Here is a 10726-nt window from a genome sequence, read left to right as displayed (position 1 = left end):
ATATGGATATATAATTAGTCCAAAATTCGCATGAGAGTTATATACCCTTAACAAAAGTTCATTGTTCAAGGATTAGAAATCACGGTTTTTGGACTGATTTGTGAATCAGTGATATTTGCATAATATCTCTTTCAAAGCTATAGCACATGTATATATGCTAGAAGCCTAGAAACAGATTTGGAAAGTTTTCTACTCCGTATGATTTATTTTGGGTACGGATATTGTAACGCCCCGACCTCTAATTCAAGTATTAAAGCATACTTAGTAGCGGAATTAACCTAATTCGGTCGGGTCATTACACGCCGTAACTCCCTCTTGGGAATTACAAGGCAACCATCATTCATAATCTATTAGAACTCCCAAAATAATATAATAGTCCTCAAAATAAAAGTACATAACTTACTAAAATTCTTTAATTAAACTATCACAACATTAAGCATAAACTAAGTGAACATTATTATAGTAAATTTCCTCGCCACTAATCGTTTCCATCGTTCCCCGCGGTACCTAAAACAGAAAACAAAACGGTGAGCCGAAGACTCAGTAACGACTATCCTAGCAGCGTAAATTCATTTTATTTAATAACACAGGGAGAATAGAATATAGTAAAACATTTTATAAAGTCCTTTATTTAATTCATTTATAGATTTAGGGTGCACATGCTAGCCGTGGCAAGTATGACATGGTGGAACGTCTTCCACGATGGACCGCTGTCCATAAAACATGGGGCCTTGGCCCGAAAAACATGAAAGCCTTGGCTCAATGGGCGGATGCCCCATGGGTACATGCATGACCGAGAATCGTAACCTGTGAACATATACTTCCAAACGGACTAGGTCTTTCACTTTCCTTTATCATGTTTCGCTTAATTTTACATTTTAGCCTTTTTACCTTATTTGAAATAACATAATTCCTTTAGATCATGTGATCAACATAAAGCATCATTTCTTTCATGGTTTCTTATAAGTACTATTTTATAAGAAATTCACTCAATCATATTAGAAATAATTTCATCAAATCATATTATAATAAATCATTCAGTCAAAACATAATTCATTTCCCGCAATTCAATAAAACATGTCAAAGCATCCAGTTCATAAATTCAAACATATTGTCATAATTTCATAAACACATTTAGAAGGGAATTACGGGTACTAGCAATAGCCGTTACCTCAGCTCCGCGATCTTGCTAAGGATTTTCCTTGGTTCGTTCGTCCTGAGCTCCGAGTCCAATTTCTTTCAAAATAGTAAATCATTAAATTAGTATTAACTCGGTAAATAATTTAAAATCAACCTTTTATAAATAATCATTTTTATAAAAAGTGGTTTTATTAATAAATATGATTTCATAATTTAATGAAAATATTATTATTTAAACGAAATTTTAATCGAAATATATTTATATATTTCATAAATCGATTTATATGAAAATATCATTAAAATTCCATTTTTGCTAATTCAGGCTAATAATTTATTTTATTAAAATTTTTAATTAAACCTGAAAAATAATAATAACTTATTAGTAAATAATTATATCATAGAAATTATTAAAACATGAAAACTAATCATTTTGAAAATCTGAAAATAGTAATTTAGCTTTAACTTACCCAAAGGCCCAAAGTGATGAATGGCCCAACTTTAATATGGGTTGGAAGGGAATCAAAGTTTTAAAATAAAACTTTGATTTTTGGTTTGGTCTGGAACAGGGAGGCACGAGCAGGGGATGCTCGAAGAGGAGAAGAAGAGAAGAGGGAGGAAGGAAGGTGGCCGGCTGGCCGACTCGGTGGTTTGGCGTCGCAACCCCGAGCCGGTAAAGGCGGCAGTTAGGGTGGGTGATTTTCCGCGGCGATACGGCGAGGCAAGAGAGGAAAAGGTCGTGCGAAAAAAAAAAAGGAAGCAGGGGATTCTTGGTGTGGTGGTTCTGGGCGAAGGGAGGGGACGACTCGGCGGCGAGGGTGGAGGTGACTGAAGGTGGTGGGGCGTGACGGTGGTGGTGCAGCGAGGCAGAGAAGGGGGAGGAAACAGGGGAGGGGCGGGGGACCGCGAGGGGGAGAAGAGGGAGAAGGGGGGGTACGGTGGGTATGCGGTGGTGAATTGGTGATTGTGGTGGTCGAGTGGTGTTGGACGGAGGTAGACAGTGGGGGCAGTGGTGGTTGAGGTGGTGGCAGTTGGTGTTTGTGGTGGTGGTGGTGGGTGATGGTCCGAATCACAGGAAAATAAAGGGAGTGAAATTGAGTTTTTGATTTTGATTTTTGGTTGAGGAAATTGGTCTCTGATTGTTGTGTTTGTAAAGAAAGAAGAGAAAGAGTTCAATTTGAACTTTGCAAATGAATGTAGATGAGATTGAGGGAAAAGAAGAAGGAAGGAAGAACTCAGCTTCTTCTTCCTCTGGTTCACGTGGAGAGCAGGAAAAAAAAGAACAAGTGAAAATGAAATTTCGTTCTTAAGGGAATTTTGGTCATTTCACAAGATTAGGCCAAATTGTGGAATTTATTGCTATTTTTGGAAGCTACTAAAAATAGAAACGTTTAGTTAAAATAATTCTTAATAAAAATATCGTTAACGAAAAATAAATATATTTTTGTTTATAAATTTATCGTTTAAAATAAATCGTAAAAACGATTAAAATAACGAAATTCGATTATTCATAATTATTTAAAACGAAATCAAGTTAATAAATAAATTTGATTTTAATAAATCAAGTTTAAAATTTCGGGGTATTACAGATATTTTCAAGGCAAAAATTGATATATCCAAGGCAATTGAGCTACTCGTTCTCCGTGATCTTCTTTTGCCATATATGTCATTTTTTAAAACGGAATCAAATCTTCCACGCTTCTATTTTGCCAAAAATATGAAACCATATATATTATCATCATCTATTAATTTCATTAAACCGATTCCACTTTCTATATTTGTTGCACGGTGGATCATAAAATAACCAAGCCATAGATAATATTATCTCCATTTAACTGAATATTTTATCGATCATCCTCTGTTTCCATTTCTTGTTTTTCGCATGTCACGTGATATTTCCATGTCATTGATAGCTTAGCTTCACCTTGTTGATTACATGAATTGATTTCATTATTCTTTGTTTTCATATCTCAACTGGCAATGAATGTGGTAAATAATTTAATATAAGTTTGAAATATGGAATCTATCTACTAGATTTACTCCTTCAAACGCATTCGTAAGATCCATAGTGCGCAATTTATTTGTTTATGATTAGTGATTATGAGAAGTGATGAGTGGGTAAGGAAATTATGGCGGAAATGACCGTAAATAGCAATGGACATGGCCACATGGGAAGAGATCAATATCCATAATTAATTTAGAGTCTAACATTCATTAGAATATATTATGGGTTTTTTTGGCAATACAAAATTGTGGGAGATTTGGTTGAGTCTGGTAATTAGCATTTTTTCCGCAGTAAAAAAATCACGGACGGCGGATAGTGGGAATTGCCTTGAATATATCATTTTTTGCCTTTGGAAAATCCACACCCTTTATTTTCACTGAAGCTCTCTGATGTCAAAATTAACTTAATCTGTAGCTTTTGGGATTTTGATGTAACCATGTGAACAATGCAATTGTGTCTTATGTTTATAACTTCAACTAATTCATTTTAGCTAATCTGAGATTCTCATTAAATTATTTAACTTCAAGCTAGCTCTTAGCTCGATCTGAATATTTAGGTACTACGGTTGTGCCATGGGCGGACCCATGTAGACTCGGAGGGGTCCAGAGGGACCCCCATTATTTTTGAAAAAAAATGTAAAATTGATTTTGGGGTTCATTAATTGCACTTGAAATAGTTAACTTATGTATAATTAACTTACAATGATTACAATGAAATATGCTTGTAACATAGTGGTTGCTTGAATATTATATTACACAAACTGGCCAGAGATCGAATCCTATTAAGAGGATATTAAATATGATTTTTTTTCCCTTTCTTTTTGTCTTTTACTTGTCTTTCGTTGACATTCATTTTACAAAAACACAAGAAAAAAATAGTAACGTTATTTTTTCTTCAAAAGGATTTTGTAATTTTCATAAGATATACTTCTAGTAATGTATATTTATACTCCACTTTCATAGACTTATAGTTGCATGTTTCTTAAACTTAGAGGCTTAATTAATTCACTCGTGCGTATATAATAGCATAATGCCCCATAACCGTTAATGCCTTTGTGTGCTATTTGTTCAGTGGTAATTATTGCAATGAAGTAAATCTCCTTCAAATATGAAAAACTCATTTTTTCCCATTTTAAATTGATATCGCCCCAAATTATTGTTGAAATTTGGACTAGATGTTGAGTTTTATTGTTAAGAAAACCCAAAAAAATATTCCCGAGATCCTACATATATTTTATTTTGGTGTTTTTAATATTTCGACTACTTACCTCTAAACTTTAACCTCCTAAAAGGAACAAATAATGAAAAATTAGAAAGTAAATCATAATTTTTTTTTTTTGGACCCCCATTTATAAATTCCTGGATCCGCCACTAATGTGCCATATATTGCCGAAGATTACATCTTCATCAACTGCAGAAATTAAGCGGAACTTCCTCCATCACTAAGGTTTGATACGGTGTTTGTTGAAGAGAAGTTGGAAGCCCAAAAAAAAAACAAAAAAAAGAGAAAAGTTTGACCGTTTGGTTTGGTGAATTATTAAAAAAGAGGTTTGTGATTTTAGTGGAGAAATGATTGTGTTTAATTTCTAAAGCTGGTTAAGGCCCTGTTTAGTTCACCTTATTTCAGGACCCTATTACTTATTTCAGATCTAATCAGATTAGATCAGACCAGATCATATCATATCAGATCAGATCAGAAAAAATAAGTTCAGATCAGATCAGACCAGATCATATCATACCAGATTATTATTATTATTATTATTATTATTATTATTATTATTATTATTATTATTATTATTATTATTATTGGTATATGTTTATATCATTGTTATTATATTTAACACTAACAAAACATTCAAATTGATCATGTCCAAACTAAAGCCATTAAGTCCAGATCAGAAACGATATGATCTGGTTATGTCCATATCAGAATTGATTTTTATAGATCAGAACCATTATATATCCATACTAGAACTGATAGGATCAGATACATCCAGATCATAACTGATCTGTACAGATCATGTCCAAATCATGTTCAAATCTGCAAAGATCTTGTCTACATCAGAATCGATCCTTACATAACCAATATGTTCAGATCAAAATCGATTTGTACAGATCATGTCCAGATCAGAAACGATATGTCCAAATTATAACTGGTATAGATATGGACTCTATACAGATTATGTTCAGATCATAATTGATCTGCAAAGATCATGTCCAGATCAGAACTAGTCTGTACATATCATGTCCAGATTAGAACTAGTCTGTACATATCATGTCCAGATCAGAACTGATCTGTACAGATCATGTCCGGATCAGAACTGATCTGTACAAATCATGTCCGGATCAGAACTGATCTGTACAGATCATGTCCGGATCAGAACTGATATGTACATATCATGTCCAGATCAGAACTGATCTGTACAGATCATGTCTAGATCATAACTGAACTTTACATATCATGTCCAGATCAGAACTAATCTGTACAGATCATGTCCAGATCATAACTGATCTGTACAAATCATGTCTAGATCAGAATCGATCTGTACATATCATATCCAGATCAGAACTTAAATGTCTAGATCATGTATAGGTCTATCTAATATAAGGAATAGTTAAATCATGAGCAAAATCAAATAAATAATAACAATATTATAAATTTGTGTAACATTTATTTTACATGTAAGTCGTTTAATATTAATAAATGTAGATTTTTGTTTAAACTTAATTCTGAAGAATCAGATCAGATCAGACCAGACCAGATCAGATCAGATCAGAAAAAATAATTTCAAATCAGATCAAACCAGACCAGATCAGATCAGGAGAAATAAGGTGAACTAAACAGGGCCTAAATCAACTATCCTTTACCAAAGATTCTAAAATAATCACCCACCTAAATTATTTCATTATCCTTATCGGTGGAGAATAATGAAAATGAAAATTAGTTAATCTTAGCTCAGAAGTGTACTTAAGGCTTAGGCAAATATTCTGAATTGACGACATATATTCCATCGACTAAGAAAATTGACATAGATAAAAGCGTGTAAGAAATTGTATTGATAAACATGATGCAACTATTACATGCTATAAGGAATCTTTAACTCATATGATTTGAACTTATTTTTTCTGATCTGACTTGACCTGCTCTGATCTAATCTGATATTTCATAATTAAGATTTAGATAACAAAAACTACAATTATTAATATTAAATGATTTATATGTAAAAATTTTTTTATTCAAATTTATATACTATTTCATATATTAGATATTAGATAGATTAGGACGTGGTCTGGATAGATCTGTTCTAATTTGGACATGATTTGGACATACTGGTTTTGATAAAGATATAATGGTTCTGATTTGGACATTATTTGGACACACCAGTTTTGATCTGGACATGATCTGCACAAATTGGTTATGATCTGGATATGCGTTGTACATATTGGTTATGATTCGGACATGATCTGTACAAATTGGTTATGATCTGGATATGCGTTGTACATATTGGTTATAATTCGGATATGATCTGCACATATCGGTTCTGATATGGACATAATGATTATGATCTGGATATGATCTATACATACCGATCATACTGGTTCTGATCATACCAGTTCTGATCTGGACGCATCAATTTAAATCTGGACATGATCTGTACTGATAGGTTCTGATCTGAACATGAGTTGTACAAATCAGTTCTAATCTGGACATGATCTGCACATAACGGTTCTGATTAGGACATAATGGTTCTGATCTGGACATGATGGTTCTAATCTGGACATGATCTGCACATACCAAATAAACCAGTTCTGATATGGACATATCAGTTCAGATCTGTACATGATCTGGACATATCAGTTCTGATATAGACATGATCTGCATAGATCGGTTATGATTTGGACATGATCTATACATATTAGTTATGATCTGGATATATTGGTTCTGATATGGACATGATCTGTACTGATTGATTAAGATCTGCACATATAGGTTATGATATGGACATGATCTGTACAGATTGGTTATGATCAGGACATAATCTGATCATATCGGTTCTGATCTAGACATATCGATACTCTGGATATGATCTATATATTTCAGTTCTGATCTGGACATGATATGTAAAAATCAGTTCTGATTTGGACATTTTGGTTTTAATCTGCATATGATCTGTATAGATCGGTTCTGATATGGAGATAATATTCACATATCAATTATGATTTAGACATGATCTGATCATACCGGTTTTGATCTGGACATATCGGTTCAGATATAGACAACAACATTTTTCTATTAAATAATAATAATAATAATAATAATAATGATGATAATATAATATAGTGTAATAGTAATAAATAATAATAATAACAATAATAATAATAATAATAATAATAATAATAATAATCATCTGATCTGATCTGATCTGAACTTATTTTTTCTGATATGATCTGATCTGATTAAATCTGAAATAAGTAATAAGGTACTGAAATAAGGTGAACTAAACAGGGTTTATGACGTTCTCCCTCCGTCCCATATTAGTCGTTACATTTATCTTTGCACAAAGTTTTATGTGATAAGTGGTTGTTTGGTTATCAATTGTTATTTTATTGAAAAAATAGATTTGATAGAAGTTAGTGGGTATTTTTTTAATTGAATGAGAGAGGGTGTGGGGACAAAAAAACATTAGTAGAAAGAGAGAAACAATATAATAATTGTGGGATCATTCCTAATTTAAAAGTGTAACAACTAATTTAGGAGTAATAAATCTATTATTATCATTATTTGAAAAAGTGTTAATTAAAGTGGTCTATCCAAATTGATGACAAATTAGTTGTTGAATAGGACCATATATGTCAGTATTAATTACATAACACTAATTCTTTGATCTACGGAGTATCTAAGAAGCTGACTCATTCTCTTTATATATATCTTTATATAAATGATAATCTAGTCATCTACTTACATAATCTTTGTTAAACTTTGTGATTACTTTAGCATGCATGCAAATTGCAAACCTCATCTATCCATCAATTCTGTTAATAAATGTGATTCTTGCTTAATCCTACGTAGTATTAACCAAAACAGTTGTAAAAAGTGATTGCTCAATTGATCTATAACTAATTAACTATCTAGCTACATATGTAGTAGAATGTTACGGTATTTACCACCTTAAAAATACCTTACTTTTGTATTTACTACCTTATGAAATTTTTATTTTAAATTACTACCTTAAAGTTTCCTTTTTTATTTATTTATTTAATACCACTTTACAGTTTTCTCATTTTAAAATTGAGATATCTATTTCGTTTATTAATCATTTTAAGTGATTCCAACCCCATTCTTCTCATTTATGTGTAAGGATATGATTCTATGGGGATCTTGCTTCTAATATTTTGTAAAAGGTAAAATAAATTAAATATTATTTATAAAATTTTAAAATATTTATGAATTATTAAACGAATTGTTTTGAAATGTTGTTCTCAATGAAATCCCTATAGAAAAAAGAAAGTAATGAATTTTGAATCACTTTAAACGATTAAGAAACGTAAAAGATATCTTAATTTTAAAATGAAAGAATTGTAAAGTGGTAGTAAATAACTTTTTTTTTGGAAGTTTAAGGTAGTAATTTAAAATAAAAGTTTAGTAAGGTAGTAAATACAAAAGTGTTGTATTTTTAAGGTATTAAATACCAAAAAATACTATATATATATATATATTCCTTCGTATATGTTAATTAGCCAAAACTTTTGACGAGCTAGAAAATCACTTTTGTATCTACAACACCGAGTTTCATACTCAAGCACGCACGACTTCCCCCTCCCCCCCCCCCCTCCCTCCCCCACGGTGTAGAGATAGTCGTAAAAGGTAAGTATTATAAATGAGATTTGATTTCAAGTCAAAGAGAGAAATTTGACATCATACTTTGAACCATCTAATCAAGCTAATTAATATTCACAAGCATGTATGACTCTATATATGCTTATGTGGGCCGACTCTCTATCTCCTTGGAAACAAATAAGGAAGGGGGATTTAATTTGAACCTATTACTTATGCTATCGTACGTAAGAGATCAGTCTTTGTCGGTAGGCTAATATTCCATTAGTATTACCTACGTGGCTATGTTAGCTTAGTGGTAGAGACCATGAATAAATAAAGAAACAAGTCAGTTAATAAAGAAGCAAGTCTGTGTATCATCTCCCAAGAATTAGAGTACCATATATCTTGCTAGTTGCTACTAGACTCGATCGATCCCTATGCAACTTTTTTTTAGGGGAATCTCTATGCAAATTAGAAGTATATACATGTGCATATTTCTCTATGTGCGTCGAAATAAAAACAATTTGTACTCGAATACATATATAAAACAACAAGACAAATTATGATAAATGAAGTTGAGATATGATTTCGATCTCAACATTTTCAACTAAATTTTGATATATAATAAATGAAATCGATCAGTACTAGAACACATTCTTATTTTTATAATTTTTTTAATTTTTTTTTTTACATAAGCTTAACTTACATAAAACAAAGGATTTACAAATTACAACCTAAAACTCTTTAGCAAATAAATCTTTGGGGATAAAGAAGACCCATATACATTCAAAGGTTCTTATATAAGTTTTATTACATAATACAAACTGCTTGCAAGTATCAAAATAAACTAGGGAGATAGTTGCCGCCTTGTTCGTTGGTCGTTGAATGATGGTCTCTTCTTACACCTTTCAGACGAAAAAAGAGACAGAAGGATGGTATAAACACTAGAACACATCTTTAGTTATGTCCATCCACCTCTCTCTATTCTCTAAAACTAGAATTCTAGAAAATTATAATAGTTCGTAGTTAAGATATAGGGAATAGTTGCATCTTGATTTTCCGATGTAGCTATAAATCTAAGGTGAGGTAATGTGGGTCCTTAATCCAAGTCCGTCCATATGCAATTGGGTGTTAAAATACCATGCATATGTACTACTACCAATTTAAGAAAGGAAACATTCAAGTAGTGAAAGAGGAATCTAACTAAATTTATCATCGGTTGACCATGTGATAATCTTTATTGGTTTGTTGCAATACGACATCACTCATGCAAGTCATGCATGTATGATTCATTGATTCCTAATTTCTTATTCAAGTAGTCAGGCCACTGCTGAACCGGCCGGCCCTGTGAATGGTATACCTAGTTGCATTATGCAAGGGTGATCTCTCAGACTCTCTATAAAAGGAAAAAATGAACAGTCTTTTAAAAAATAATGTATCAGTTTGACATTTCAATAACTAGATTCCAAATTATTAACATCGATCATTCTGACAATCAGAATTATACTGAGTAAAATTACGTGTTTGTTTGGTCATATATAGGAAATATATATAGTTTTATCCTGCATAAACTCTCATTGTTAAACACTAATTATGATATTTGAAATCTTTAGGATAAATCAATGCAATTTAGGAAGAATAAAAAGATTTTCGTATTTAATTAAAAGACACACTTTAACCGGTACATATTTTTAGGAGGTTGAGTTGATTTTATTAAAATAAGATGAAAGTAGGATATTGAGTTATTATTTATTGTAAGAAATTAAT

At 31.8% G+C, this 10726-nt stretch overlaps 1 long non-coding RNA gene across 1 annotated transcript; it reads right to left on the bottom strand.

The window, feature by feature from the left end:
• Positions 1-295: 295 nt before the first annotated feature.
• On the bottom strand, positions 296-2396 carry LOC130465901 (uncharacterized). Its single transcript, XR_008925915.1, has 3 exons — positions 1608-2396; positions 1172-1236; positions 296-507 (listed from the first exon to the last, which is right to left on the bottom strand). It is a non-coding gene; the product is annotated as an uncharacterized lncRNA (long non-coding RNA).
• Between the last annotated feature and the right edge of the window lie 8330 nt (positions 2397-10726).

The sequence above is a fragment of the Spinacia oleracea genome, chromosome 1 (assembly GCF_020520425.1).
Source record: "Spinacia oleracea cultivar Varoflay chromosome 1, BTI_SOV_V1, whole genome shotgun sequence".
Lineage (NCBI taxonomy): Eukaryota > Viridiplantae > Streptophyta > Magnoliopsida > Caryophyllales > Amaranthaceae > Spinacia > Spinacia oleracea.
The sequence above is the reverse complement of the archived record's forward strand: the minus strand, read 5'-3'. Positions and strand labels throughout refer to the sequence as shown.